At 42.7% G+C, this 26,764-nt stretch overlaps 1 protein-coding gene and 1 long non-coding RNA gene across 7 annotated transcripts in view; one reads left to right on the top strand and one right to left on the bottom strand.

The window, feature by feature from the left end:
- JPH1 (junctophilin 1) overlaps positions 1-26,764 on the bottom strand; it is a 76,666-nt gene that overhangs the window by 27,103 nt on the left and 22,799 nt on the right. The window lies entirely within an intron of this gene.
- On the top strand, positions 313-1,033 carry LOC106780970 (uncharacterized). The gene is made up of 2 exons (XR_001377434.3): positions 313-421; positions 856-1,033. It is a non-coding gene; the product is annotated as an uncharacterized lncRNA (long non-coding RNA).

Genomic DNA, 26,764 nt, shown 5'->3' with positions numbered 1-26,764 from the left:
AAGCTTGAAAGAGACGGAGAGGGCTGTGGCTTTGGAACTAGACGGAGCTGGGTCAAACCCCAGTTATCACACAGTATTTGTGTCCCTTTAGACTCAATTTCCTTACCTGTAAAATGGGGATGATATTACCTTATGGAGTTGTTCTGGATCAGAACTGATTCATAGGAAGTACTCAGTACTAACTTAGGGTATTTAGTTGATAAATGGCCATTATTAGTCTTCTGCTGAAATTTAGCGCTGGTAGGGATAATCTGGGGGCTTAAGAAGGTAAAGATCTGGAATCAGAACTACACAAAAGTTCTATGGAACAGAAGAAAGGATACTGGAATTGCTGAGTAAGACCAGGAAGACCCACCTTCAGGGCTACATGATTCTGCCTCTCTCTCTAGTGGGGTGCTCTCTTCTGGGAGAAGTGGGGAAGGTAAAAGGTGGCCTTGATGCAAAGTAGAGGCTTGAGCAAGGAGGACGGGGATGCACCCACCACAGAGCTTTGGGTAGGGCAGAAGGGCACAGAGACAACGATGGACTTTGGATCGGAGGAAATAGAATGGGTCAAGTTAGGATCAAGTGAAAAAAGTGACCAGAATCTGGTAACTGTAAAATCACGTAAATGCAGGCTATTATTATCGTTTTAGGAGCTTTTTCATTGATTAAATAGGCATTTGTCTTTCTTATAGCAAATTTTATAGAAACTGCCTCATTTTGACCACATCTGGCTGACTACTAAAGGGTACATCTTCAGTTTAAATTATTAGCTAGTAGGCTTTGGCAACAAAGGTGGGTCAAATTATGTTAAAGTGGATGCTTATTCTATAAAATAAAACTACGTACAATCATGACTTCTCTTCTTTTTAGTGCCGTAATAGCTGGATATGCCTGTAAGAATGCTGCAACCTTCAGAACCTGAGAAGACTTCTGGGTAACAACGAGAATTCTCAGCCCAATGCTGTTTTTACTTCCACATCAGTGTTATGCTTCTTGTCCTTTACCAATGGTCCATCATGGGTACAAATTAAAGCGTGACTAAGAATTAGAGCAATTTAAGACTATTTAATGGTCAAAACACATAATGGCAGCTAGCAGTGTTCAGCTCAGTGACAAAGTAACCCAGCGCCTGGATCACAGCAGACCTAATCTCCACTTACTGCTGCAAATGCACACTGTGTGGTCCTCACACTATCCCACTTAAAAATACTTACACATTTAAAAAAAATTAAGCATACATCATTCACTCCTTAAAAATCACATAAAGCCTTTTAAAACTCCTGCTTGAACTCTTTGAAGCACATTCTCTTAGGTAATAAAACATCCATTTTCTATTTTATATTAACTAAAAAGTCTCTCTAAAATTCCCAAATCTACTACTTTCCCAATTCACTTTGTTCTGTCTAGATATGCTAAATAGCAACAATGTGAACGATAAAGGGATCTATTCCTCTATTGAGCATTTGATGCTGAACAGTAGGAACAAGAATTTGCTTGGCACTGACTATGCAAAACCATTCTGCATCTTGAGCTCTATCATCGTAAAGGTTGGAGAGTGTCTGAGAGGACCGCCTTGGGACGAATGCCAAAGTAGCGGGGAGGTAGCCCTTCTCTCAGCACACTAGTCTCGTTCACGTCACGCTTCCTCGTAGGAACTGGAATTCAGTTACTCCATTTATTTCACGTCTGGTCCGTGACAAGGAATCATTCAATAGTTCACCTAAGAAGACCTTGACTATTTTTACTTTAAATCTTCAGTCTTCTGCTGCCACAGACATTGGTGACAACAATCAAACAAACACAAAGGATGTGCTCTGATTTACGTGAGCCTTCTGGTTTTGAGGAAGTGGCTCTTGAGAATCCTGCCTTAACAGACAGATCAGAAAACACACTGAGAAGTGGAAGGGCCTCCGAGAACCCACATGGTCCCTTGGGGTCAGGCAATTACTGTCCCTTCTCTAGGGATTTGAGACTCAGAGAGACGAAGGAATATATATATTCAAAGTCACACAGCAATTCAGTGGGAGACGAAAGGGCAAAACCCGGGTCTCCTAACCTTTAGGGCAAAGCAGGGTGACTACGTTGTGAAAAAGAGATTTTCGTATTATTATCTTCTAGATTTTGCTTTAGCAAACATCGTTATTATTTCATCTTCTATTTACACATTTTTCTTCTATAAAAATTCATTCATCTCCTCAGTTCTATCTTCTTATATTCATGTTTCTCTTTGAATCAATTGCCCTCATTTCTCCATTCAGTTCTTTATTTTAATAGATTTATGACTCCCATTGAAAAATGCAAATTTTGAGCTTTCTTCTCTCATATATATATATATATATTTACATATTTTTTTTTGGTGAGGAAGAGTGGCCCTGAGCTAACATCTGTGCCAGTCTTCCTCTACTTTGCATATGGGATGGCACCACAGCATGGCTTGATGAGCTGTGTGTAGGTCTGCACCTGGGATCTGATCCTGTGAACCCTGGGCTGCCGCTATGACACTGGGCTGGTACATATATTCTTTTTAGTCAGTTTTGGCTGACTTTCAAATGAAAGAACACAGCTTAGAAAAAAACATCTTACTGCAGACTACAGGAGAGATTTAGTTTTCATCAAGGTTATTCTTCAGCAGGAACATGTTTAGGTGGTGTTAAAAATACTACAGATTCATCCAACTCATAGTGCCTTCCTCAAATCACCAAATTAGTAATTAACGCCTCCAACTTTAGAAGGAGTATCAGAAGATCATCCAGTTCTTCCTGAATTCTTAAAAAGTTTTCTTCTTTTTCCTCATGAGACTCTCAAAAAATTTCTGTTGTGATTTGACCTGTTTTAGGCACTTGCTGTGTTAAACTTAGAACAGAAATTTTTCATCCCAATACTCCACAGATAAAATAATAGCTTATCCAAAGACACTGAGAAAAATGGAGGCAGAAACACATATACAAAGCAAGGTGACTGGTTTTCTGTTTAGTACCTTTAAATAAAAGTAACCCTTGGTACCATTTGGGGGGCAAAGACAGTTTTGAAAATGAATACGTGTACACTGAGATACAAATGTATATTTCTCCTTCATTAGAGATGGCGGTAGAAATGCAAAGCAGGATTCAAATAAAGTAAGTAAAAGAATCATGTTAAATTCTGGCTCAAATAATAGGAATATTTTCCTTATGGTTCTGACAGATCATGAGTGACCTCCTTCAATAGTACATCCTTATGGTGCTTTTAATTGTTGGACCATTCTTGACTAGGAGCCTGCTGTCTGCCCGGGTATCTACTCTAGACACATTTTGATGAACTTTTAACCTTTAATTTTTTTCACGGTGGAATTGACTCCAGGGCCTAGGATGGCATGCCTGTTGGTAGGATGGACGGGGCCCTGCTGTAGCCCCTGGGGAATGCAGGGTCTGCCTTCTTGGACGCCATTCCTTAGTGACAGATGCATTAACCCAAGCAGAATCTCCTCAGCAATCTGAGATCCAGATCGAGTCCTAGGAATCTCAAGAAGAATTCCAGGCACGGAGGGAATGCTGCATGTCCCCAAAACAATGGGAAAATTTAGGATGTGATTTGTACTAAGATAAGGATTTCTCTTGAGGCCCAAGAATTCAAAATCTCCGAAGTGCTGTCTTGCACCTGGGGGAAAGTTAGATGGAACTCTGCAGGGGCAGCAAGAGCTACCTGCCAAACCCCAACGCCTGCTCCTCCCCGATGAGAGGTGCCCAGTGTCAGCACGGAGGTCCAGGGCCTCCCCTCTGCCTCGCTGGTTTGGGACGGCTGCTCTAGAGGTCTCCAGGTTTAGCCCAGAGCACTGGACTACACTTTCCAAATTAGATTTCCTGAATGGGCTACGTTTTAGCCACAGGCAGGAATACTGGAAAACAGTTCTTCCTTCCTTTTCAATACAATCGTGGTATCTACCGAAATGACAGCAGACTTGGCGACAAAAAGGATGTGCCCTTGCCTTATGGCCACTGTGTCCTCTCTGTAGTAGGAATGTGAAAAATCCCCTTGCACTTAAGGCAGAGAACCCTGTAGCTATGAGAGGTTCTGCAGGGCTGTGGCAGAAACCAGTAAAATGTACTTATAATTCTGGATCCAAATAATCTCGCAGTGGACACAATGGAGACTGATACTTCACATGCTTCGTTTTGTTCTGGCATGAATAAAGTGGAGCACAGAATGCTCTTTTACAGCTTCACAAGGAGTATCTTTGGGTTGACCGGTTACCCTGAAAACCTGAGGGACATCAAGGAAAGGAGAGGCCTGGAAGAGTCAATGATTCCAGAACAAGTCCAGTCTGCAGAGGCCTCCATCCTTTAGGAGCTCGTGTGGACTCCACGGTCCCGTAGACAGGGCATCTTCCAGGGACCAACGGCAATGCCCTGGAAATGGCAATTGTTCCACAGAGTAAGGAGGAGAGTTAAGAAGTCTCTTTGTATCCAAGACAAGGAGGCTGGAGGCCGGTGAGCCGCTTGCTACTCGCATCAATGCTGTTAGGAGCTCTTACGAATGTTATGGATGTCCCGCTCCTCCTTGTCTTCCTATTGACGCTTCTCCAGGTTTCAGACCATTCTTCAATTTTTGTTCCCTAAACAATCACCCCTGGCCTCCCTCTCCTGACATCTACCCCTTGCTGTCCAAATCCTCATTTCATGATCATCTCCTAATGTTTTCTACCCCAAATAAAACCTCGACAAACTTAATGACTCACAAATGTCCAGAAATGCTTTTAAATTATCTGCTACTCTGGTACCCAAAATTCTACTTAAATGTAAATGTCATGCTCATTTTTTTTTCTTTTGCTGCTTGTCGTATTTATACTGCATGCATCGCCATCCTCCTCTGACCCCTCTGCCACTCTGGTGGTGAAATTAGAGCTTCTTTCCCCTTAAATTTCTCTCTGGCAGATGACCTCTGCTGGCAACAGTCAATTGTAAATATGAGATTTCTCTGCAATGTTTTTCTGAGATGTCATAGGAACAGCAGCTCAAACAAGTGATCTTGCCTGGCAAAGTGAAGTGAAAAGGTCTGATGCTGGTCTGAGACAGAGGCCTCTGTCGTACCCTGGGCTCTGAGACACTATAAAAAGTCACCATCAGTGACATATTTTAACACGATAAAAACTTCTTGCAAGCTACCTGTCAAAATCTCTTTTCCATGGTGCCAGCCTAATTCCAGAAAATAGCTTATCAACCTTAGCTCTGAAAGTCTGAAATTAATTTTTGAAGCAAATATTTTTCATTCTAAATATAATGGAAAGGATGATTTATATTTATTTTTATTTTCTTTTGAGGGAGATTAGCCCTGAGCTAACATCTGCTGCCAATCCTCCTCTTTTTGCTGAGGAAGACTGGCCCTGAGCTACCATCTGTGGCCATCTTCCTCTACTTTATATGTGGGACGCCTGCCACAGAATGGCTTGACAAGCGGTGCATAGGTCCGCGCTCAGGATCTGAACCAGCAAACCCCCGGCCACCGAAGCGGGGTGTGCGAACTTACTGGCTGTGCCACCAGGCCAGCCCCAAGACCTAGGATGATTATTTTCTTAATTGGCTTTATAGTCTTAGAAGTAGCTATCAGTTGTAACTATCAATTTCAATTTTATAAGATAATGAATCCTTTGTATCATTAAAAATTTTTAAAGTAGTACTACATGCTTGTGTGGTAGGTTTAATCTGACTGAATTTTGGGGGAAGAATAAAAAAGTATATGTAAATATATAATATACACACACTTTAATATGTACATATTATATCTGATTGAAATATATATCTGCACCAACAAATGTTAACCACTATTATGAGTATCTGAAGGTGTTTTTCTTTGTTCTCATTTGGGGCAAATATTTGACTCTATTTGTTATCCTCTAATAAAATGTTTTTGGTTTTGTCGCATCCCAGGGAACATGACAGAGTTGGAATTAAAAAAAACTAAAAAACAAACAAACAAAAAATTTCAGGAATGACTAATTTAACCCAAATCTTAGCTAAAACTCTTGTACTGACTAGTAACACTGCCCTGGGAACTAGTTAAGTAAGGGCTGCTCCTACTTTTAAATTATAGTTTCCCTATGGACAGCACCAGGCTCCTGGGTCAAGCACGGCTTTATCACAGGGTTATTATGTAATTCAATTCATGGGTTAAAATGTCTCCTGCGTCTGGGAGACCTAATTGCAGTGGTATCGTCCTGGACTCTTAACGGGAAATCATGAAACTAGAATTCAGTAACCAGGGTTTAATTTTAAAATAATAATATGGCCCATTTTATTCAGTTTTTGAAACAGCCTTCTAATCTTCAGAGTATTTTCACCAGTCTTGTCTTTTACACTCTGGGGACTGACGTCGACCTGAAATTTAAGTTACGAAGCAGGATCGGGGGTGTCCCTTCTGCCGGGGTCATCTGAGCCTGTACAATCCATCTCAAAGACCCGTTTTTCCCGTCCCTTAGCCCTCTCTTGGCAAACAGCCCCAGTCCCTGCCATTTGCCACTTGTTCTGGGCTATTTTAATCCGGACAAGTTGTGGTAGTAGGCTATATTTAAATTGGCCTGCTCTGTGAAGAAACACGGCAAACGCACGTGGCACCTTTTCCCTTTTTGACATAATCCAATTGTGCTTTGGCTTTGAATCAAACTGCGTGAGACTGTGTGTCTCACACCCTGGCTTGGCTCCCACTCCCCACTTCCCAGGTGGTTACCACTGCAGAGGTGGGCCAAGGGTGGTCTTCTGGGGGAGACGAGCCATGGAAGGGACCCGTAGAGCAGTCGCCAAAAACTCAAAGAGTAAACTGAGAAACGCGAACAACAGTAAAGGAAAAGTAAAGATGCCTCCAGCTCCTGGCTGAGTGCTACTGGAATATCTGCAGGATAATTTTTCAGAGACCGATTTTCAGATACGAATTTTGTAAAACCTAGTGCATCTACTGAGAGAGCCTTGACAGAAACTGCATGTGCATAAAAAGCCAGCTTTCTCAACTTCTGAGTTTTTAGAAGTGGACATTCTTAGAAACACCTGGTTCTAACCCGCCCTTCCCCACGGCCCCCCCCCCCCCCCCCCGCCCCCTCCACTGCCCTCAGTTTGTACACTTCTGTGCTAGCTCGAAAGTCTGAGCTCCGGGCTGGAGTCACACTGCTGCCTCAGAGAAGGAAAACAGGTTGGAAATGCCCCCTAATCATTGCAAGTTAAATATAATGTAAAAAACAGCTTTCTAGGGAACTACTGCTGTTGAGGTCTTGCAAACTTTCACAGTTCAAAGCTGTGAAATCTATTTAGCCGAAAGCCAAAATCTATCACAAAGAATCAGAAGACAGTTAACTTTTAAAGAAATGTACAAGGTCCAGGACTTTCGCCCTGAGACCTTAATACACAAATGCTGGTAGTGACAATGCTCATTTTGCTGTCAGTGGCATTAGAATCCAGGCTAGTTATATGATGCTATTCATCCAGCAGGTCCACGGAGCTCAAGTATAGAAACCAGGATTCCTGCCTATTTACTTTTGAGATATTTACTTTGACTGCTTGGGCCATTAGAATTTACCTGCCGTCACCCAAGATGCTACTTGATTTTTTTTGCTGAATAAACCCAAGCAGGTAGTAAACAAGACTGGGTTTTTTTTTTCTGGAATGAGCAAGAAAACCGCTTTAGAAACGTTATGTTAGAACTGAGTATTCACTCACAATGACTAGTCAATTAATACGAAACCACTTTTAAATGTCCCTAACAAAGGAGGGGCCATTAGCAGACTATTTGGTTACACGCGGTCACCGGTCCAGGCTTTCAAATTTATCTACATAGCAGCAAAACAGAGGCGAAACAAAGAAAATGCATCAAAACAGAGATGCTTGTCTTTACTAGAAGGCACCCAAGTGTTACTGAATATCATTATGCTCTGAATATCATGAAAACACAACTCAAACTAAATCCCAGATTACCCTTCATGCTCTAAGCTTCTGGAAAGCGAATTCCAAATTTCAATAAATGAAATGGCATCTTCTTTTCCCAATGCATTCGCAGACGCCCTGGTATTCTTTTAGGTAAGAAAATTACCTACGGTCTTCCTAGGTTTTCTTTTATTTCCTACGATACCATGCAAAGCTCATTCTTAAAGGCAGCATGACAATGAAAAATGGGAGCGACTGTTCCACCAGTACTTTGCATAACTTTTAGAATAAATCTTGCGTCTACAAGTCTGGATCAAGAAGCTGCCATGGAAAGGCTGCCAATGGGAGTATAATTGTGGCTACAGCACAACAGACAATGGAAGACAAATGTCCCTAAGAGAACTTCAAATCCTTTACCGCAGCTGCTCTAACCATCATCAAATTCTCCTCACACAACAGTGAAGTGGGTTCTTCCACACAGCCCTGCTCTGAGAACAGAAGGACACAAAGGTCTTTCTGAGAATCATCTTCCTAGGTCAGAATCAAGGACGAAAGAGTCCACTTCTGGCCTTTTTTAAAAGAAAACAATTTAGCGGCCGGCCCGGTGGCACAGCGGTTAAGTGCACACCTGGCACCGCTTGGCAAGCCATGCTGTGGTAGGCGTCCCACACATAAAGTGGAGGAAGATGGGCACGGATGTTAGCTCAGGGCCAGTCTTTCTCAGCAAAAAGAGGAGGATGGGCAGCAGATGTTAGCTCAAGGTTAATCTTCCTCAAAAAAAAAAAAAAAGAAAAAAGAATTTAAATGATTATTAGTGCTTTTAAAGGCCTATTTCTAATAAGTTGCTAATTATCAGTTCAACTTTTATTACATCGTGTGCTTCTCTGTGATTATCAACTAAAACACACACATATACAGATCACACATACTCTAAAGTTGTAATAAACAAAGGGCTACGTGTCATTATTTCTAGGAATGACAGGATAAAGGAGAAATTAAGAGAAATTATATCACATTTCTTCAGGAGACTGAGAAAGGACCTGACACACACGACCATAGGTGGCAGGGGCTGAGAACAAAGGGGCACAGGCCAAATTTCTTGGTTTTGGGGAGTAAAGAGGAGTGAAGGGACAGACACATCCCAGAGGTTGACACCAGCCATGCCCGTGCTTCACACAGCCTGAACAACAGGCTAATCCTACGCTGTGAAGGGGTGAGCAGGGAGATGACCTATGAACTCTGCCTTCCGTGGCCTAGAGGTCAGCTCCTGCCTCTGGTCATTGCACAAAGGAGGGGGTCAGATTCTTCCCAGTCAATTCAGTGACTTTTCATCTACAATGTATCACCACTGGAAAAATAGAAATGCCTGAGATATATCTATTGTATTAAGCTAACCAAGCAAGTCAGGACAGTATTGACGATGCAGATGATGTTTATAATTACCATTAACATTTACTGAGTGCTTTCTATACGCTGGGTTTAACTTGCCTTAACTGATCTAAGACCTTCACAGGTAACATGTCCTGTAATAAGTCCACCCTGGGTTATGAGCTCGTGAGGGGTGGGAGCCAATCTGAATTAAAGATAAAAATGGTGCGTGCCCCTCCCCACCCCCTTGTTCAGCTAGAAAGCTCTCCCAGAGTGGTCTCTCTCTTCATTCTATCAGTGAAGACTTGGTTTTCCTCATCATCTGAATTACAGAAAGATGAACATTTTCTACCAGATAGGATTATTCACATTTTTCTTAAGTTAACACATACCCTTCTCCTTTTTGCATGAGTTGATTGTTGTATATAATAACTTTTTAGAGATATTTTTTAGTTTAAATAAAAGTACAATTGATCAAATCAACTAACAAGTGATTGTTAGCTCCACTAGCTTTTCAAATGATTTTACTCCAAGATAAAGGGATCTCCCAGATTGCAACATCTCCCCCTTAGACCCCTGTTGGATGCTGAGGTGTTGCTCTCTTTCATTGGGGTTTAAGCAGTGACACACGCCAAACCCCCTAAAGCGGGCACTTCATGCTCGTGGTGGCGGCAGATGAAGCCTTCTGACTGCGGGGCCCCCCTGAGGCCACCTTGCTCTCCATCCTGGTCCCTGCTGTCTCCCGCCATCTGGAGGCTCGGGCTGTTCCCTCCCCACTTACTGCCCTCGGCATGTCCTTAGGTGTCTCAGCATTTGTACTATTTGGCACTAAAAACCGGACACCTTAATCTACTGGATATTGTTACAACCACAGCATAAATGTAATCCTTGGATTAGATTAGCATAATGGAAATTTCACGGTCTCCCTGGGCTTGCTGTATAGATGTAGACACATTATTTAGGATTCATAGACTTCAAAAGTGCCAGGCTAAAAATACCTCTTACATCATATTGGAACACACTCAAAGTTGGGTTTCTTGCTGTTTGTCTAATCCCTTCCTATAAGTGGTTATGAGCATGAGTTCTAGAATCAGACGGCCTGGATGTGAGTCAGCTCTCACCACTCGGCAGCCTGTAACCTAGGGCAAGTTACCTAGTGTCACCATGCCTCTGTTTCTTCATGTGCAAAACGAGAACAGTGCTAGAACCTACCTTGCAGGGTTATTACGAGGATTCCAGATGATGCATGAAAAGCCCTAAGAACTGATAATGCAGATAAAGTCCATCACAGAATACTCAGCATCATTATAGATAATATTTATCCATTTACTTAAGTAATCTACAAATATATTAAGTTTCTGAATAAGTAATATATTCACATGATTCAAAAAAATAATGGGAAAAGTCTCTCTCTTACCTTGTTCCTTACTCACCCTAGCACTAACCCAGCCACAGCTAACCAGTGTTGCTGTTTTTCAAAAGAATTTTTCCAGAGTTTAAGAATGTACAAGAAAATAGGAATAGAAGTTCCTGTTTCCTCCTTTTCTGGACAAAGGGAAGCAATATATACAGCAATTCTGTATCTTGATGAGATGCAACCAGAAAGCAGTGACAAAATGGAGCAAGAGGCGTGAATTGTGTCCAAACTATTGTACCCCTTGACCTTCGTAAAAGAAGAGAGACGACAGTGAGCTTAACTACCCAGGTGAAGCAGGGGCAGAGAGAGCTGATGGGAGTTCTAGTCAGAAGACCTGTATCTGGGTCCTGGTCCCACCCTTTGCAAGCTGTGCAACCCTGGGCACATTACGTAAAACTCTTGGAGGGGCTGACCCAGTGGCGTAGCAGTTAAGTTTGTACACTCCGCTTCAGCGGCCTGGGGTTCACCAGTTCGGATCCTGGGCACAGACCTACATACTGCTCATCAAGGCATGCCGTGGCAGCGTCCCATATAGAAGAAGTAGAAGGACTTAAAACTAGGAGATACAACTATGTTCTGAGGCTTTGGGGAGAAAAAAGAGGAAGACTGGCAACAGATGTTAGCTCAGGGCCAATCTTCAAAAAAAAAAATAAAAAGAAAAACACCCAACAAAACCCCTCATCTTAAAAAAAAAATCTTGGAGACATGGAATTGGTTGTCAACATACTTGTGTGGGGATATCATGAGCTAAGTGTGCAAGAATTTTGTAAATCTGAAGACACAAACAGAGCATTATTACCAGTTAGAAGCTGCCACAATCCATAAGGCCTCTCTTTCCATTCCGGAAACACCAGTACGTGGATGTGGAGAACACAAGGTCTCTCTCTCTGACCCAGTATTTGGCCAGCCAGATGACGTTCCTTGTCTGGGGTCACAAAGGTCTACTTTCCTTTGAGGAACAAACAGCTGGTGTGGGTGTGCTCCGTGCCTCAGACCTACCTTGTTCAACTTTTCCAACACGGACCCAGTTTCTCTGAGAGCCGATCTACAACCGTCAACAATAATTTTGACCTAACACTAGGTTTAAGCTTTGAAAATAAACAAGGAGTAACTGGGAAGGGGAGTAGAAGATGATATTGAAGACTCTAGTGCTTTTCACTTTCTCAGAAACAGCCAAATGTGTTCAGTCCTCCAAAAGCGTGGCTGATGGCCCTTGCCACTTCTGCGTTCCTGACCCTGGCTGCTGCTGAGCCCGTTGCTTCTGCAGGGGTCTGAGCACTGGTCAAGGAGAAGCTCTGTATGAGGATTAAGAGATTTGGGTCCCACCGATGATTTCTTACTATTTACGAGCAGACGCGTCTCCTCCTATGACAGCCCTTCCAAAACAAAAAAGCTCCGAGGTCTGAAACAGTGTGAAGACCCCTGAAGAAGTAAAGAATTCTAAAGTTCCCTTCAACTGCAAGATTCGAGAACTGTGGTAGCTACATTTTTATTTCTAGGGAAATTCACTTATTATACGTAAGTAAAAACTAGACCTCTATTTCTTTTTTTTTAAAGTGACAATAGTCTTCCCAATAAATCTGATGAATTATTTTGCTTTGGTAAATAAACTTAGAGGTATCAGATTTAAGTAGGAGAGCTGAATACAGCTTCTAATTCAAACTTTTAAATTCAAAAATTTGATTTGAATGATCAAGAACCCTAAATAATGGCCTGTGTGCAGCAATCAAATCATCTGTGGAAAGTAAAAAAATGAAGTTGTATGTATTTTATAACACAGATCAAAAAGTCTAGCAATTGATGTTTACAGGTATGAGCACGAAGCCCAAATGTCCTCAGGGTCTCATGGTTGATTATTTTTATAAGTGGATCTCTAATACTAGCCACAGTCTTTAAACATCCTGACATCTGCTAATTAAACCTGGAATTATTAATCATTACATCAACGTGTTTCCCAAAATCTGAAAACTGAGACCTCAGAGATCATTTAGTTCCAACTCGTGTGTGGATCAGGAAGCTCAGGCACAGAGCAGCTGGGGATACACCACATGTGCACACGTGCACGCACACCCACACTCATGTGCACACTGGAGATGTTTGTATCCCATGACCCCAGCCTCCCCAGCGCCAGCACCCCCTGTGACAGCACGGCAGGAGGCATGAGGACAGAGCCATATAGGATGCAAAGTAGTAATGTCCCTAATGAGCTGGGACAAAGGTATCGCCTCACCACCCATAAGGAGGTGAAACTCGGGGGACCTGCCATCCTCATGGGACTGTCGGGCGCCTCATGTGTAGGGCTGACTGTTTTAAATCTGACTGCCAAGAACTGGGCTACTCTTCAACAAAGCAGACAGATGTTTTCCAAATATCTGTCTTTAATTAATTATACTACCAAAGCATTCACCTTTCTTATTAGTGCCGAAATGTATGAGAGGACAGACTGGGAGGGAAGGAACAACCTGGAGAACGGTGAGTGACAGGGAGACCAGGAGGGGAGAGAGGAGAGATGGCAGTGCATTGGCTCCTGCGGGTCCAACACAGCAAAGGGGACCTAAGCGTCAATACTCCAGAGTTAAGTTTAACACTGAAAACGACCTCAGTCCTCGAGAGGGATGTGAAAATTAAAGTTTCAATATTTCTATACTACTAGAAGGTGTGTGTAGATACACACACGTACACCCTACTACTAATAAATATATAATACTACTTTGCAATTACTGAGGGTCTATATTCCAGGAACTTTGCTAGACACTTTATGAATAAAATTACTTGTTCTGGACACTCCCAACAACACTTCAAGGTTATTATTCAATCCTGTATAAGGAAACACGCTCCCATAGGTAGTGGTTTGTCCAAAGTACACAGCAGAATCAAGACCGAACCCGGTATGTTTAATGAAAAAGCCCACACTCTTTCCTCCACGTTATGCTTCCTATTAGCTGGAAATAATTAAAATGTTATGGAGGGAAATCTCCCGACTTACGATAATCGTTTGCTTCTTATACTGGTTTTTGTATTTACGTCAAACATAATCTCAGTAAAATGAACTTTTATTAAGTCGATGATTCAGAATTGTCAATTCCTGAGCTACAGATAAAACGAAAACTGGAAATTAAGTAGCATCGCTAAACCAACTGCTTCCCATTGTCCTCTCAGGATCAGAATGTTACCAGTGGTCACCGGGCATTTAAAGCTTGCCTTAATATAGCAGGAGCAAAAGTCCTACTGCTCCCTCAGTGGCCAATCTGGTTAAGAGAGCCGAAAATACTAAGTGGACAGATGCATTTACCCAATTATTTCAGGCGAACAGACCCAGCCTTGGTATCCCAAACACTGAAACAACGCCATTCTTCTCTGGAAGCAAGCGTCTATGGACAAGTTTCTAACTGAAGTTTGCTAAGAACATTCTGTTTTCATGAGAGTTTGCAGAAGATGCTCACTGTTCTTCTCATTGCTGGAATCCAAGAACCCCGCCCTGGCTCCTTGCAGTGGGCGCCGGACCCGTTCTCATCTGTCCTGTGTGGTCAGTGGGAGTGCCCCAACCCTGACCTAACTCAGCCCACAATTATCCCCTCACATTCACGCCTCGATGATCTCAGACCAGGGGATAAATCTTCTTAAACACAGTTGGATTTCCCCCTCCTACACCCTGCCCTTTTCTTATGTCTCCTGATGCCGCCCATGGCCATCCTCTCCCTTCCCCAAGAGTGCCTGGCAGCAGCCATCTTTGATGTTATGAGAGACTTGGAAGATGGGGAGAGGTGACACAGAAGGGACTAAGCTGGCTCTTGGAAAACACCTTGAGAAGGTGTCTGAGGGGAGGAGACTTCCCCCATGGTCCATAGTTACCCCTTACAGAAGGCTCCCTATGTGTCAGGCATCACACCAGATCCATCTCATTCATTAGTTCATTTAATCCCTTCCAGGCTCCTATAAGGAGGGCTCTATAATTAACTCTAATTTTACTCATGAAGAACCAAGGCTAAGAGAGGTTAAATGACTCGCCCGAGGTGGAGTCAAGACTTTGCCTGACTCCAAAGAACATGTTCGTCCCACACTCCACGACCTAAAATTACAGAGTGTGAATAAGGTTGGTGCCCTCTTACTAGTCTAAAATCTTCCTCCAAGTTTTGCCTATTAAAGACCCAAATTATTCTTAGGGAAGATGTGTGAATATTTTATTCTAAAACAGAAGACCTGGAGGCTATCTTCCCAACCACAGCATGCATTCCATACTCCTTCAGAAAGCTTCATTTTTTTCTGTGCAGAGGTGCCAAGAATCCTCAGGCGCTGGTGGATACCAGTAGTATTCCAAACTGTAGGAAACATTTTAAATTAAGAACTCTAGAGAGTATACATTTGAATTTAAACAGGTACCACAAGTTTTACTAGAGGTACTTTAATGAAATGCAACTTGGTTTTTAAAAGATAGTTGAACATAATATTTGTTACAGCGTTGCTTGTCAGAGTGGGCAGTTTCTGGCAACATAAGTGTCCATCACTAAGGGAATGGTAAATAAAATGGGGTACGTGCATAGTTTGGAATACTGTGCAGCCGTGAGAATCAATGGCCCAGGTGTGCAGATGGCAGCATGGATAAATCTTAAAACAGTCTTGAGTGGCAAAAAATAAAAATAAAATAACTGTATAAAAAGGCAAAATATTAACATATTAAATATAATTAGAAATAAAAGAAAATGAGGCATAATGCCATTCATGTAAACTGAAAAATATAGAGAACACCACTACACATTTCCACTTATGCAGAATCAAGGACATACATCGACGTCTGTTAGCGAGCGCTTGTAGAGGGGAAGGGAACAGGCCTGGGGAAGGAGATCAAGTAGAAAGAGAGAAAAGAAGAGAGGGGCCTTGCACTGATGGTTGCATATAAAGGCCAGGATCTGAGGAATGTGATTACTTCAAGCTTCTACACTGAAGGGTTGAGAAAATGAGAGGAAGGAGAGAAGGAAGGGAGAAAGACAGAAGTACACAGACAGAGGATGGACGCAAGTTATGAATGCAGCTCAGAGCTTCGTCTCCCAACATTCATCCTTATCTTTGAGTTCTACTTTTATTTTAAGGTGGTATAACCCACATTCACAAGTTTGGGGGACCTCTTGAATGCGTGAATGTGCACAGTCATCTCCCAGCCCCAAGCTCTGCAGAACCATGCCTGGATGAGAAGCCCAGTTTGCAGGTTTGAACACTAACACAAACTGAAAACGGTGATTGCTGGCATTAGAATTGAACCCCTGGATTGATTCCTATAAAAATGCTCCATTTTCTTTTTATAAACACAGGGACTTGCCAAGTAGAAACACCGCAGAACACACGAGACTGAGGATATGAACAGAAGAGAGGTGAGCCCATGACTGGATGTGATTAGAAGTTGGAGTTTCCTCCTTCCTCTCCCCCTCTCCTCCCCTCCCCTCTGCACCCAGCGGATCCCAGGGGTGGCAGTGATTGCAAATCTCCTTCTCCAGGAGTCCAGCCTCACAGAGTCCTGTCTCTTAACCTCAGGCTGGTTGGGGAGGCACGGTGGTGGTTGGGGAAAAAGCCACTGAGAGCCAGGAGTGGTGAATGAACTCCTAAACAAACTCTCCACTGACACATCACTAAAAATAAGTATGCTTACACGCATAACACATTTTTGGAACAGTAACTGAACTCTCTCTTTTATCCTCTCTAGAGACTTAATGTTTCATATTCAGCTTTATAGAAAACAAAATGCAAGCAGCATCAACTTCCAGCAACGCAGGTAGGAAGTTTTTCTCTGTGTGCTAAATGCACACTTGCCAAGAAGTTAAGAAACTGCAGAGAGCGGACGGCACCGTCTATCAGCTGCTCGTCCGTATGCCGGTCAAACGCTGATAAGGCTCACTGGGCATTGCCTTATTTAGTCAGATTCCGCGGCTGAAACACGGTGCACGGTGACAACTGCGCATGCTGTTACCAGCCTCTCTCCCTTCAGTCATTGGTGCTGACACACCAATTAAAAAAAGTGTCTCCGTTATTTAAACAGCCTCCTGCCTTTCCTAACAGCGACTTTCCTACAAAGAAGAATGATAATATTACAAGTAAACCTGAATATGTTTATTTGGCAAAGAATTCCCATGAGGAATACTGAAAATTAAATTCCGTTCTTAAGGCTTTTTTCACCCCCAACACTGAACCAATCATGATGTTGGATATTATTACTCTATTGGTTTGGCTAAAGTGTATATTTTTTTCAGAAACTAGTATTATTACTATTTCTAACTGTATTAGTTTTAAAAAAACAGGCATTAGAGTAATGCACAGAGCCTTATATCAGAAATCAATAATTTGATCTAGACCTGATTCTGCTCGTAACTGTACCAATAAATACGAATCTCACGTATCTCTATATACACACGTACAAACACACGTGTGTGGACATAAACCATTATACGTATTTAAGTTATCTTCTACAAGTCTAGCATACGAGCCAGTTTTAATTGCTCATAGAATGACGAAGCTCTTTGTGTACTGATAGGGAATGAATTTCAATACATATCATTAATTAAAAAAAACAATAAACACAGTGTACAGAATAGTGCACATTCCAGGCTACAATCCTTGATCTGCAATTCTGAGATCTAAAAAGCTTTAAAATCTGAAATTTTCTTTTTATGAGCTTAGTACCAAAACTCATTTGACAGTAACACCTGAATGCAACTGACATGAGGCTATTTATGGTTCTTATTTCTCCCACGTGGTGTGAATGTTCAGTTTCCCTGGAGAATTAACCTGTTTGATTACTCCGTGCTGCTCAGACCCCCTGGGGGTATCACATAACTTATGTTATATGCACCATATTGCATTTCAAAATCCAATAAATTCTGAACTCTAAAACATATCTGGACCCAAAAGGTTTTTGAAAGCAATTATGGACTTGTGGTATGTAACCATCTGTGTCAAAGGGGATAAAATGTATATCTGTATGTATAAATACCCGAAAAATTTCATGAAGATACTAACAACACTGGTTGTCTTCCGGGAGAGGAAACGGTTAGCTGGAATCAGGGGTGGGAGGGAGGTTTATCACTCACTCTATACCATTTTGTAACTTTAAAATTCTGAACCATTAACATGTATCATCTATTTAAAATATGAAGAAAATTAAAATTAAAAAAATCACCGATTGTAAGCATATGACAAGCGACTGATCTATTTACAATGCATCCTGTTAACAAGCCTTCAGGAGGCAACATTTCACACCCACTGTCAGTGGATCCCTTTGACCAGCTTTCCTTAGTCACCATGAACTCCTGTTTCTCTGGACTCTCATTTTAAGCGTGCCCTGCTCTTTCCAATGCTGCTGTCTCTTCCTCCAAAACACTGTCTAAAGTTCAATTCTTCTTTTATCTTTTTGAGGAAGATTGGCCCTGAGCTAACATCTGTTGCAAATATTCCTTTTTTTTTTCCCCCTTTCTCTCTAAAGCCCCAGTATATAGTTGTATATCCTAGTTGCAAGTCATTCCAGCTCTTCTATGTGGGACACCGCCACAGCAAGGCTTGATGAGTAAGCAGTGTGTAGGTCTGCGGCCGGGATCCAAACTGGTGTCCCCCAGCTGCTGAAGCTGAGTGTGCGAACTTAACCATTCGGCCATGGGGCCAGCCCCCTATGGTTCATTTCTTAAATGAAGCTTCTGTCTCCCTAACTCACCTGTGCTTACTTCAATTATGTCTGTAACTCTATAAAACTCATGTAATTGGCCAGATACATGCTTACGTGTTTGTCCTATCTTTTCTATTACACTGGAATTTCATGAAAGTAGAGATAAAACAATCCGGCTTTAAAAATTTTACTTGGCACAGTTTTTCTTACGCTGATGGCTAATGATGCTGCGTGTATATTTTGTCTTCCTAATGAGCCTTCCAGGACCTGCCCAAATAGTAAGCAGTCAATACGAGCTAAACTGAATTAAGCCCATAAAACAAAAATCATTTCCCAGGAAGACTCTATAATGAAAATGAAATGGAAAAAATCATCCAGGCGGGCTTCTGAAGATTCAAATACCACCTGTAAAGACGAGAGGTACAGTGCTGAGCAGCCAGGGAGCTATTGTGAACTTAGACTTTCAAGTGCTGATTCAGGCATTGATAGGAGAGAAAACCAGTGACATTTCAGCGCTCTTGCATCCATAAGAAATGGTCTAGGAAGAACCACTGTGAGTTAAAAATTGCATTTGTTCCCTCTAATGTTAAGGAAATAAATTATCTACTGATTCAAAGAGTCCTGGTGACCTAAACGAAGAGTCAAAGTCTTTAAAAATCATGGGCTACTAAATTTAGAAACAACCCAAGTCCTTATCTTTCTTAGAATCCTTGAAATCACTTCAAAATGATTTTTGAAAAGGTCACTAAATTGCACTACTTACTATACATATTCAATTTAACCATTAGTCTAGTTTCTCATTTTTAAGACAGAAAGCAGACTTTTGAAGAAGAGTGAAATTTCATCCAGGGAATTAAAATTCCCCTCTGACTATACATTTCCTTCAAGCTCTTTGCATTCAAAACCACCGAGAAACAAAACAAAACAAAAACAAAAACTACATTTTCTCTCCTTTTCATTCTTGGAAACGAATCCTCCTAAAGAAATTCTCCGTTAAACCATGTCTGTATTATCACAAAATAAAGACAAAAGTCCACATAGTTTTCAACACAAATATGTACTTTTTTAGCTGATAATCACAGATTTTCTTTTTTTTTTTTTTAAGCCAGAAAAACCTTGGCAAGAATTCTAAGTCACTGTTCTCACTTTACAGATGAAAAAACCAAGCCCAGGAAGCCACAGTTTATTGGATGTGTTCTATCTGCTATGCACTGTGAGGTGGACAATTATTAAGAACGGGCTGGACTCATTCAAAGAAACAAGTACATATATGTTGTCTAATAAGCACCCAAACAGAGGTCTGCACTGACTCCCTGGAGCAGAGTGGAAGATGGCAGGAGCTGGAGAAGGCAGGCCCAGGAGGGGCCCTCAGCAGGGCCAGGTTTCATCTTCCTGACCTCCAAGGGTGGGTGGCTGAGCCTCCAGCCACCTCCTCCAGCAGAAGTTCAGCTGCCCCAGCTCTTGGCCCTGGAATCGCCTGTTTACTTGTTCGTCTCGCCTCAAGTCACTACCAGCAGCTAAGTGCAGGGGCTGCCTTTGAAAATCCATTCCTTGACCACGCACAATGTCAACATGGAGTAGGCTCTCAGTGAACTTCCACTGAAGGAACTGGATCTACCAATGACTTAAGGGTAGGGATGGGCAAGGAGAGCAGGACATCCCGAAGGACAGGGACTGGTTAAGTCTAAAAGTGGGAAAGTAGGAAAAGTTGTGGTGGGGGGAGGCAGATGTGGGCAGAAGGCAAGAAAAGGCAAGAGGCAGAAGTCAAGAGCTAGCTAAGGAGCACACGAGCATTATCGAAATGCTTTAGAGGAAGGTGAAACAAAAGAGAATTAAGCCCATGGACAATTTGTCAAGAGAGAAGAGTGTGCGTGCATCCTTAGTCAACGCTAAATAAACAGAGGTCATGAAATGATAGACGTACATAAGTGTAATAAGAGTCTTCGATTACTTAAATAATATTTTGTTCACATGTTTCCCATAAGAGCCGGTAAATAGTTTAACTGAGAAGAGCTGACTTGGCCTTAAAAATGACTTTCAAACTATGCACTTCTTTTGTGTCTGGAGTGAGGACATGACCTAAGAGTCTGCTGCTTGGCAAACATGAACGCACCCACATGTGAGGGGAGTGGACGAGCTGTGGGAAAGGAGGCTGCTGTGTAAACTCTCAAAGATATCAACAAACCAGTCCAGAGAGATGCCCCTATATTGAAGCCACAGGATCCACTCAACCAAGCTACCTTCCACAAGGGGAAAACATATTCTCTAAAGAAACTCCATTTGAGAAGGTGCAATAGTTTAGGCAGATTCAATTTTCATTTCTTCACAGGATTAAAAGGAAATAAATGACTACCACGGATTAACATAGCTGCAGACATGGCACTGAGTGTCTGTAGCCATCACAAATCCGCCACCAGCTACAGTATGGTCCTCTTTAGAGAAAGACAATGACACAGATTTGCTTAGCAAGAACAAGATGGTCTAACAGATTTTCAGTCGTGAGTCACTGAACGACAGGGATACGCTCTGAGACACACATCGTTAGGTGATCTTGCCATTGTGTGAACATCACAGAGTATACTTACACAAACCTAGATGGCACGGCCTACTGTACAGCTGGGCTATATGGTACCAATCTTATGGGACCACCATCATATACGTGGTCTGTCATTGACTGAAAGGTCATTATGTGGCGCATGACCGTATGATGGTAAATAAAGCTTTGATTTTTTAAAAAAGGAGATAACCTTAAAGACATTTAATTGAAAAATGCACAAAACCCACAAACCTTCAGCAGCACACCAGGAACTGGGTACGTTACAGGATGTCCCTTATTGTGCTACTGTAGCCCCACACCTGCGTTTGTGCCCTTTTCTCATGCTCTCCCCCATTTCTGCTGGCCCAATCCCCAGTAGGCCTTTCCTGACGCTCCCACATGGATAAATGCCTTTGCTCTTTTAAACGGCTTCTATCACGGCACACTCTTCGCCTTGTCATACAGTGATCCGGTACGTTCCACTACCGAGAACGAGCTGCTGGGAGCCAGGATCATCTCAGGCTCCCTTCTGAACTCCTAGCAGTGTTTACTCATGGAAGCATCAACAAGATTCACCGTGGTAAAGGAGAGGGGTCTGGGTCTTCCACAAATTGTCACAATACAGGGCATAGGGGTCTATGGGTACAGACTTCTCCCTGTTTTTTACTTTATTCTTCTGAGGTCATTTTGCAAATGGAAAATTTACCCAAATGTATATGGGGAAAAGGCTGGTTTTAGTCATTTCCCTACAGCCTTAAGAGACACACATAGAAAAGGATATAACGAAGACGTTTTAATTATCTTACAACAGACATTTCACACTTTTTTCTTTAATTAAACAGAAAAGTAGTACAAGGAGAATTATCTAACTTTCATGTTATTTTCTCATACTTTCAAGTCTGGCTTTCTTCTGAACAAGCTGACTGAAGCAGTGTGAGGCAGGAATGCAGAAATGCAGGCATGTAAGTGGGCACTTGGGTTGAAAAGAGAAGTCCCACCAAATCCTGTTTAGCAAGGCAACACCCAGGACAAAGACACAGGTGTTCAGCTCAAAGCTGTTTAAACTTCCACGGCAGACAGCACACAATGATCAATCGGGCTGGTATGAATCTCAACAAGGAAGCCTGAGTGACAAAAATCGGGCTTTATAGCCACATTTGCGCACGGCCTGGAGTGGCCTTCAGGCACTTCAAACAAAGACAGGGCCACGTACACTGGAGGCCTGGATGTTTCCTTCACATTTATACTGGATGTATTAGGAGAAAATCATTCATCCCTTTCCAGAATTTGGGTGAGAATGTACTGCTCTTTCTCAGAGAGCTACAAATGCCAAGAAACTTCCACTAACCCAATATCTGAACATGGATATTATTTGAACTTCATAAAACCTTGGACAGTGCCTCAAAGATTATCTATCCTCGGATAGCCCAATGAGGCAGCAGGAGACCAACTTCACCAAAAATCTCTCTCTGTGCCCCAGAATAAGAGCAAGGTTCACACATGCACAGTGCTCGCTGGTGCCAGCACTGTTCCACACACTTAACATACACCGACTCCTCGAGGAGTCACCGAACCTGTAAGGAGGCAGGATTAATTATCACACCCATTTCACAGACGAGGAAACTAAGGCTTGGAGAGAGCAAGTTGTTGGCTTGAGGCCACTCAGCTAAAAAGCGACAGAGTCAGGACTTGAAGTTGCTCTGGCTCTGATGTCTGTGCTCCTAAGTACTCTACCACATTACAGAAAGAACTCACAAGAATTCCCCAAACCTCTCAGGAGCAAAAATCAGGCTGTCACGTTAAAGGTTTATTTGAATTGTTTCCCACTTTCTCTCCCTTCGGAAATTCTTTGCGATGCAGCCAGCTCACATTCACTTCTTGCTTAATTTTCCAGCAATGATAGTTGAATTACAGTTGACTTACAAACCTCTCTTCCCAGGACCAGACTGACCAAAAAGAGGGGATGGCACTGGATCAGAGCTCAAACTAAAGGACAGAGCCAGGCACACACCACCATCTGTGAGACAGCTCTGCCAGAAATAGGACAGTTCGGACCCAACTGTTGGAAGACACCGGGGGTCGGCAGACACCCATCTCCCACCTGTGAGCCAGGAGCCCCTGGGAGACATGGGGACTCTCTGTTAGAGCATAGCAGGAGTTCCTCTGTTGCTGGGGAGGGCTGCACTCATCTCTTTGCTCTCTCAGACCTGGCCTCCAAAACACAGTGCAGGCCTCACTCTGGTCTGTACTGGGGGAGCAATGGGGGTGGCAGCCTGCAAATCTGAGGGAGCTCCTCTGAATGCGGGAGTTGGCGGAGCCACTGGACCCAAAAGCAACCAAATGGGAGCAGCAAAGTGGCTGGAAGGGGAATTACATGAATGGGCTCCCAAGCCCAGGGCCTGGAGACTTGTCTGTAACCTGACTTTCTCCCAGTGAAGATAAAGTCCTCGGCTCTTGCTCTCTCTGTACCTCTTTCAGGCTGATAATAGGAACCTACCTTCTTCACCTCTCCAGCTCCAGTTCTAAGGGAAGCATCTGAATGCCGTCCAGGTGGATGGGAGAGGAGCCAAGAGGAAGCCGGCCACAGGGAATGAAACAGAGCCAACAGCGGGCCTGGACGCACCTGCCCCGATTCTCAAACGATGGAGCCAAAGGAGCACAGGGCAAAAACTCGACACCAACCTCCCTTCTCCCAAGAATTCCTCCTCTTCCTTGGAGCAAAGTTCTTTCCTGGTGATGCTCCCACACATCGCCTCAACCTCCACGTAGCTCTGATTTAATTTCCAGCTAGCTGTTTACATATGCATCTCGTCACTTGGTTATGAATTTCCTGGAGGATGGGGGCCGTATCGTTCTCATTTCGGTTTCTCCCAAGGCACCAACTCTATTTGCTTTACAGAAAGCAGGCATCTGGGAAATGGTTGAAATGACTACAAAATTTACGCTAACATGAAATATTTAGCATCCACTTTCCACTTCAATTTATTAACTCATTTAACTCTTACAACAATCCTGTGAGGAGCTGCCGTTAAGCCTGTAACATGGACAGGTTACGACGTCTGCCCAAGTCACACCATTGACAGTGCCAGGGTCCGAACCCAGACTGTGGCTGCAGTCTGGTTCTTGGCACTTACTGCTTGGACCTCCTCTCTGTGCCCCAGAACTACATGAATACAAACGACACTAGCATTTTGGCAGAGAAGAAACAAACAAGAGCTCCAAGTCCTCCATGCTTTAGCCCTGACACTTCCCTCTGCCTGGAAAGCCCTTCTTCCCCTTTCTATTCCTGGAAATACCTACTTGCCTCCTCAAGACTGCTCAAGAGACGCCCCGTGAAGTCTTTCTTGGGTCCTCCAGGTGTTTGGGGCCCCTCTGCTGGGCTCTTACATAGATTGTCCTTTGCTATACCGCATCATCTAACACCTGCTGGTTTTCTCCCCAGTCTCCTGCCGGAGCATATGAGCATCCTGAGGGCAAGGGTTGTCTTTTCACAATGCTCAGCATGGAAGGATTCAACGATTGTTGGCCGTGTCCATTTATTTAGCACCTGTGACGCGCTACATACTGTGTTAGAGGCATTCACATATACTAACCTCATTGAATTCTCCCAACCTCCTGTGAGCTGGGTACCAAATTATCCCACTTTTTAGAGAAAATCTGAGGCTTAAAAGGTCGCGTAGTTAGACAACATTTGAATAAAATTTCCCACCTCAGCTCAGTCTAGTAAGTTCCCAGAGTCTCTCTAGCATCCTTGCCCCCAAACACAGGGTGGGGCCAATCCCACGAGGATGAGGGGGATATTCTCCTTCAGGCGGCCTGCAGAGGAGGCTCCTGGGTTCTCGCTCCTGGGCCCTGATCTGAGCCTGTTACCCAGACCTCTCAAGATGCAACTCATTCCTCGGCTCGTCTCCTATCACTGAGGTTTCGCGTGTGGGTTTTAGCTGAGCCCTAGGAAATCAGTGTCACTAACCATAAAGCACTTTGCATAATGAATGACGACTTCCATTATACTGAACACTTTCATGCAGTGATCTCAGAATAGAGATTCACAAGTATATACTTACGTACTATTGAGCTGACACAGGAACTGTTGGAAACAGGATTAGATCTCAGCCTTGTCCCTTGGATTCTAAATCTCTAAGGAAGAATACCAACTCAAATATGAGAAATCAATCAAAACCAAGTATTTAGGGTGCCTATAATGTCCTGACACCCGTGCTACCTTCCACGCAATGTATAAAAAGTAGAATTGCTTTTCTTAGTTATGTAGTTGATATTAATAAGCATAAAGTTGGTCACTGAAGTCTAAAAATGACCTATTCAAGAGTACCATTTTCTTTCCAGGTGTAGTATAAGTAAACATTTTATTCTGGGTATGATCCTCAGAGTTCTTACTAAAAATGATTCTAGCTAGCTTTAGATTTGTGCTTAATTATTAGGAAAAACTTTTAGTAACTCTGTATAGCTTTATAGCTTTAAGGCTCATTAGTTCAGTATTTATTAATTCAGATTTCTAAAAATTATTTAGAATTTAAGTAAGCTGAATTTCATACTAATAATAGAGATACAATGGATGGGGGAAAGGAAGAAAAATTACAAGAAAAAATTCCTGAAAATGTCACAAGAAAATCCAAGTATGCATATCGTATTTTAACTTCCTCAAGGTCTTTATACCTATTTGGAGCAGGGACTGTAAATGTACTGATTTGCCTAAAAATTTCATTTTTTTTCCTACAAAGAAATCCCTTCTTAATCTCCCTGCGTAGAAGACAAACTTTTACATCCCTGGCTAATTCAGAGTCCTCACATAGACAAAAATTACAAAGCAGGACTCAATGCAATCCTTGATTTTGAAAGGGCAATTTATACCTGAAGAGTTTATGATATAAACCATTTTATATTTTGATTCACTTAAGAAGTATTCACCATTCAGTAAAAATATATTTTCCTTTCCTATTTCCCTGTTTCATGAGCAATAAGAAAAACTCGTGATGAACTAGAACAGAACGTACGTGTAAGCAGCTTCTTCTTAATAGAAAGATCAGACTGCTCCACAAAGACCCCCGTGCCTCACCCAGGACCCCCACGCCGGTCTGTTTTTTGGCAGAATAGGGTGACTTCTCAAGTGGTTGGTCGGACCTAGCTGGGCAGGAGGCCCTTTCAAGCAGGGACTAGACATGGCTAAAGATCTGCAGGAAGCCTGGACTGTGCTCCTGGACGAGCCAGCCCCAGGAGGCCAGTGGATTGTCTATCTCCAACCAGAGAGGAGGTCAAACAAAATAAACCTGCAACTGGCAGGAGCAGGGACCAGGGAAAGAAAAGACGGAGACGGTACTGTGGAACCTAATGGACACAAAACAGACCTCCGGCTCCCCCTTGGTTTTGCTCCTGAGCTCAACCCAAAGGGTCTTTGCAGGACTTCTAACTCACTCACTGTTCTTGATCCTACTTACTCTATGTAGGTAAAATGCCCACTAAGGTGCTTCTGGAGGTACAGCCCAGATGATAAGGTTTGGGGCCAATGCAAAGATTTCACATTCTTTTGTAAGATAGGTATCCTTGCATGAGCCATGTGTTTATTTTCTCGATCCATTCTGAGCACACAACAACTAATAAAAAATGAAAGATGCCTTTTCTAAGGCAAAGAAAGTCATAGCTGTTAATTTCATTCATTTATATGGACTTAGTCAAAGACAACAGACAGCATGAAGATTTAATGAAAGCTCTGAGTACTATATGACTGAACAGCTAGATACTGTGATGGTTATTCTATTAATAGAATACAGTCATGAGCTGCACAATGACGTTTTGGTGAACGATGGACCCCATATACGATGATGGTTCCATACAGCTTAGGTGTGTAGTAGGCTATACTATCTAGGTTTGTGTAAGTGCACACTATGATGTTCACACAACAAGGAAACTGCATA

This window comes from Equus caballus, chromosome 9 (genome assembly GCF_041296265.1).
Source record: "Equus caballus isolate H_3958 breed thoroughbred chromosome 9, TB-T2T, whole genome shotgun sequence".
Lineage (NCBI taxonomy): Eukaryota > Metazoa > Chordata > Mammalia > Perissodactyla > Equidae > Equus > Equus caballus.
The sequence above is the reverse complement of the archived record's forward strand: the minus strand, read 5'-3'. Positions and strand labels throughout refer to the sequence as shown.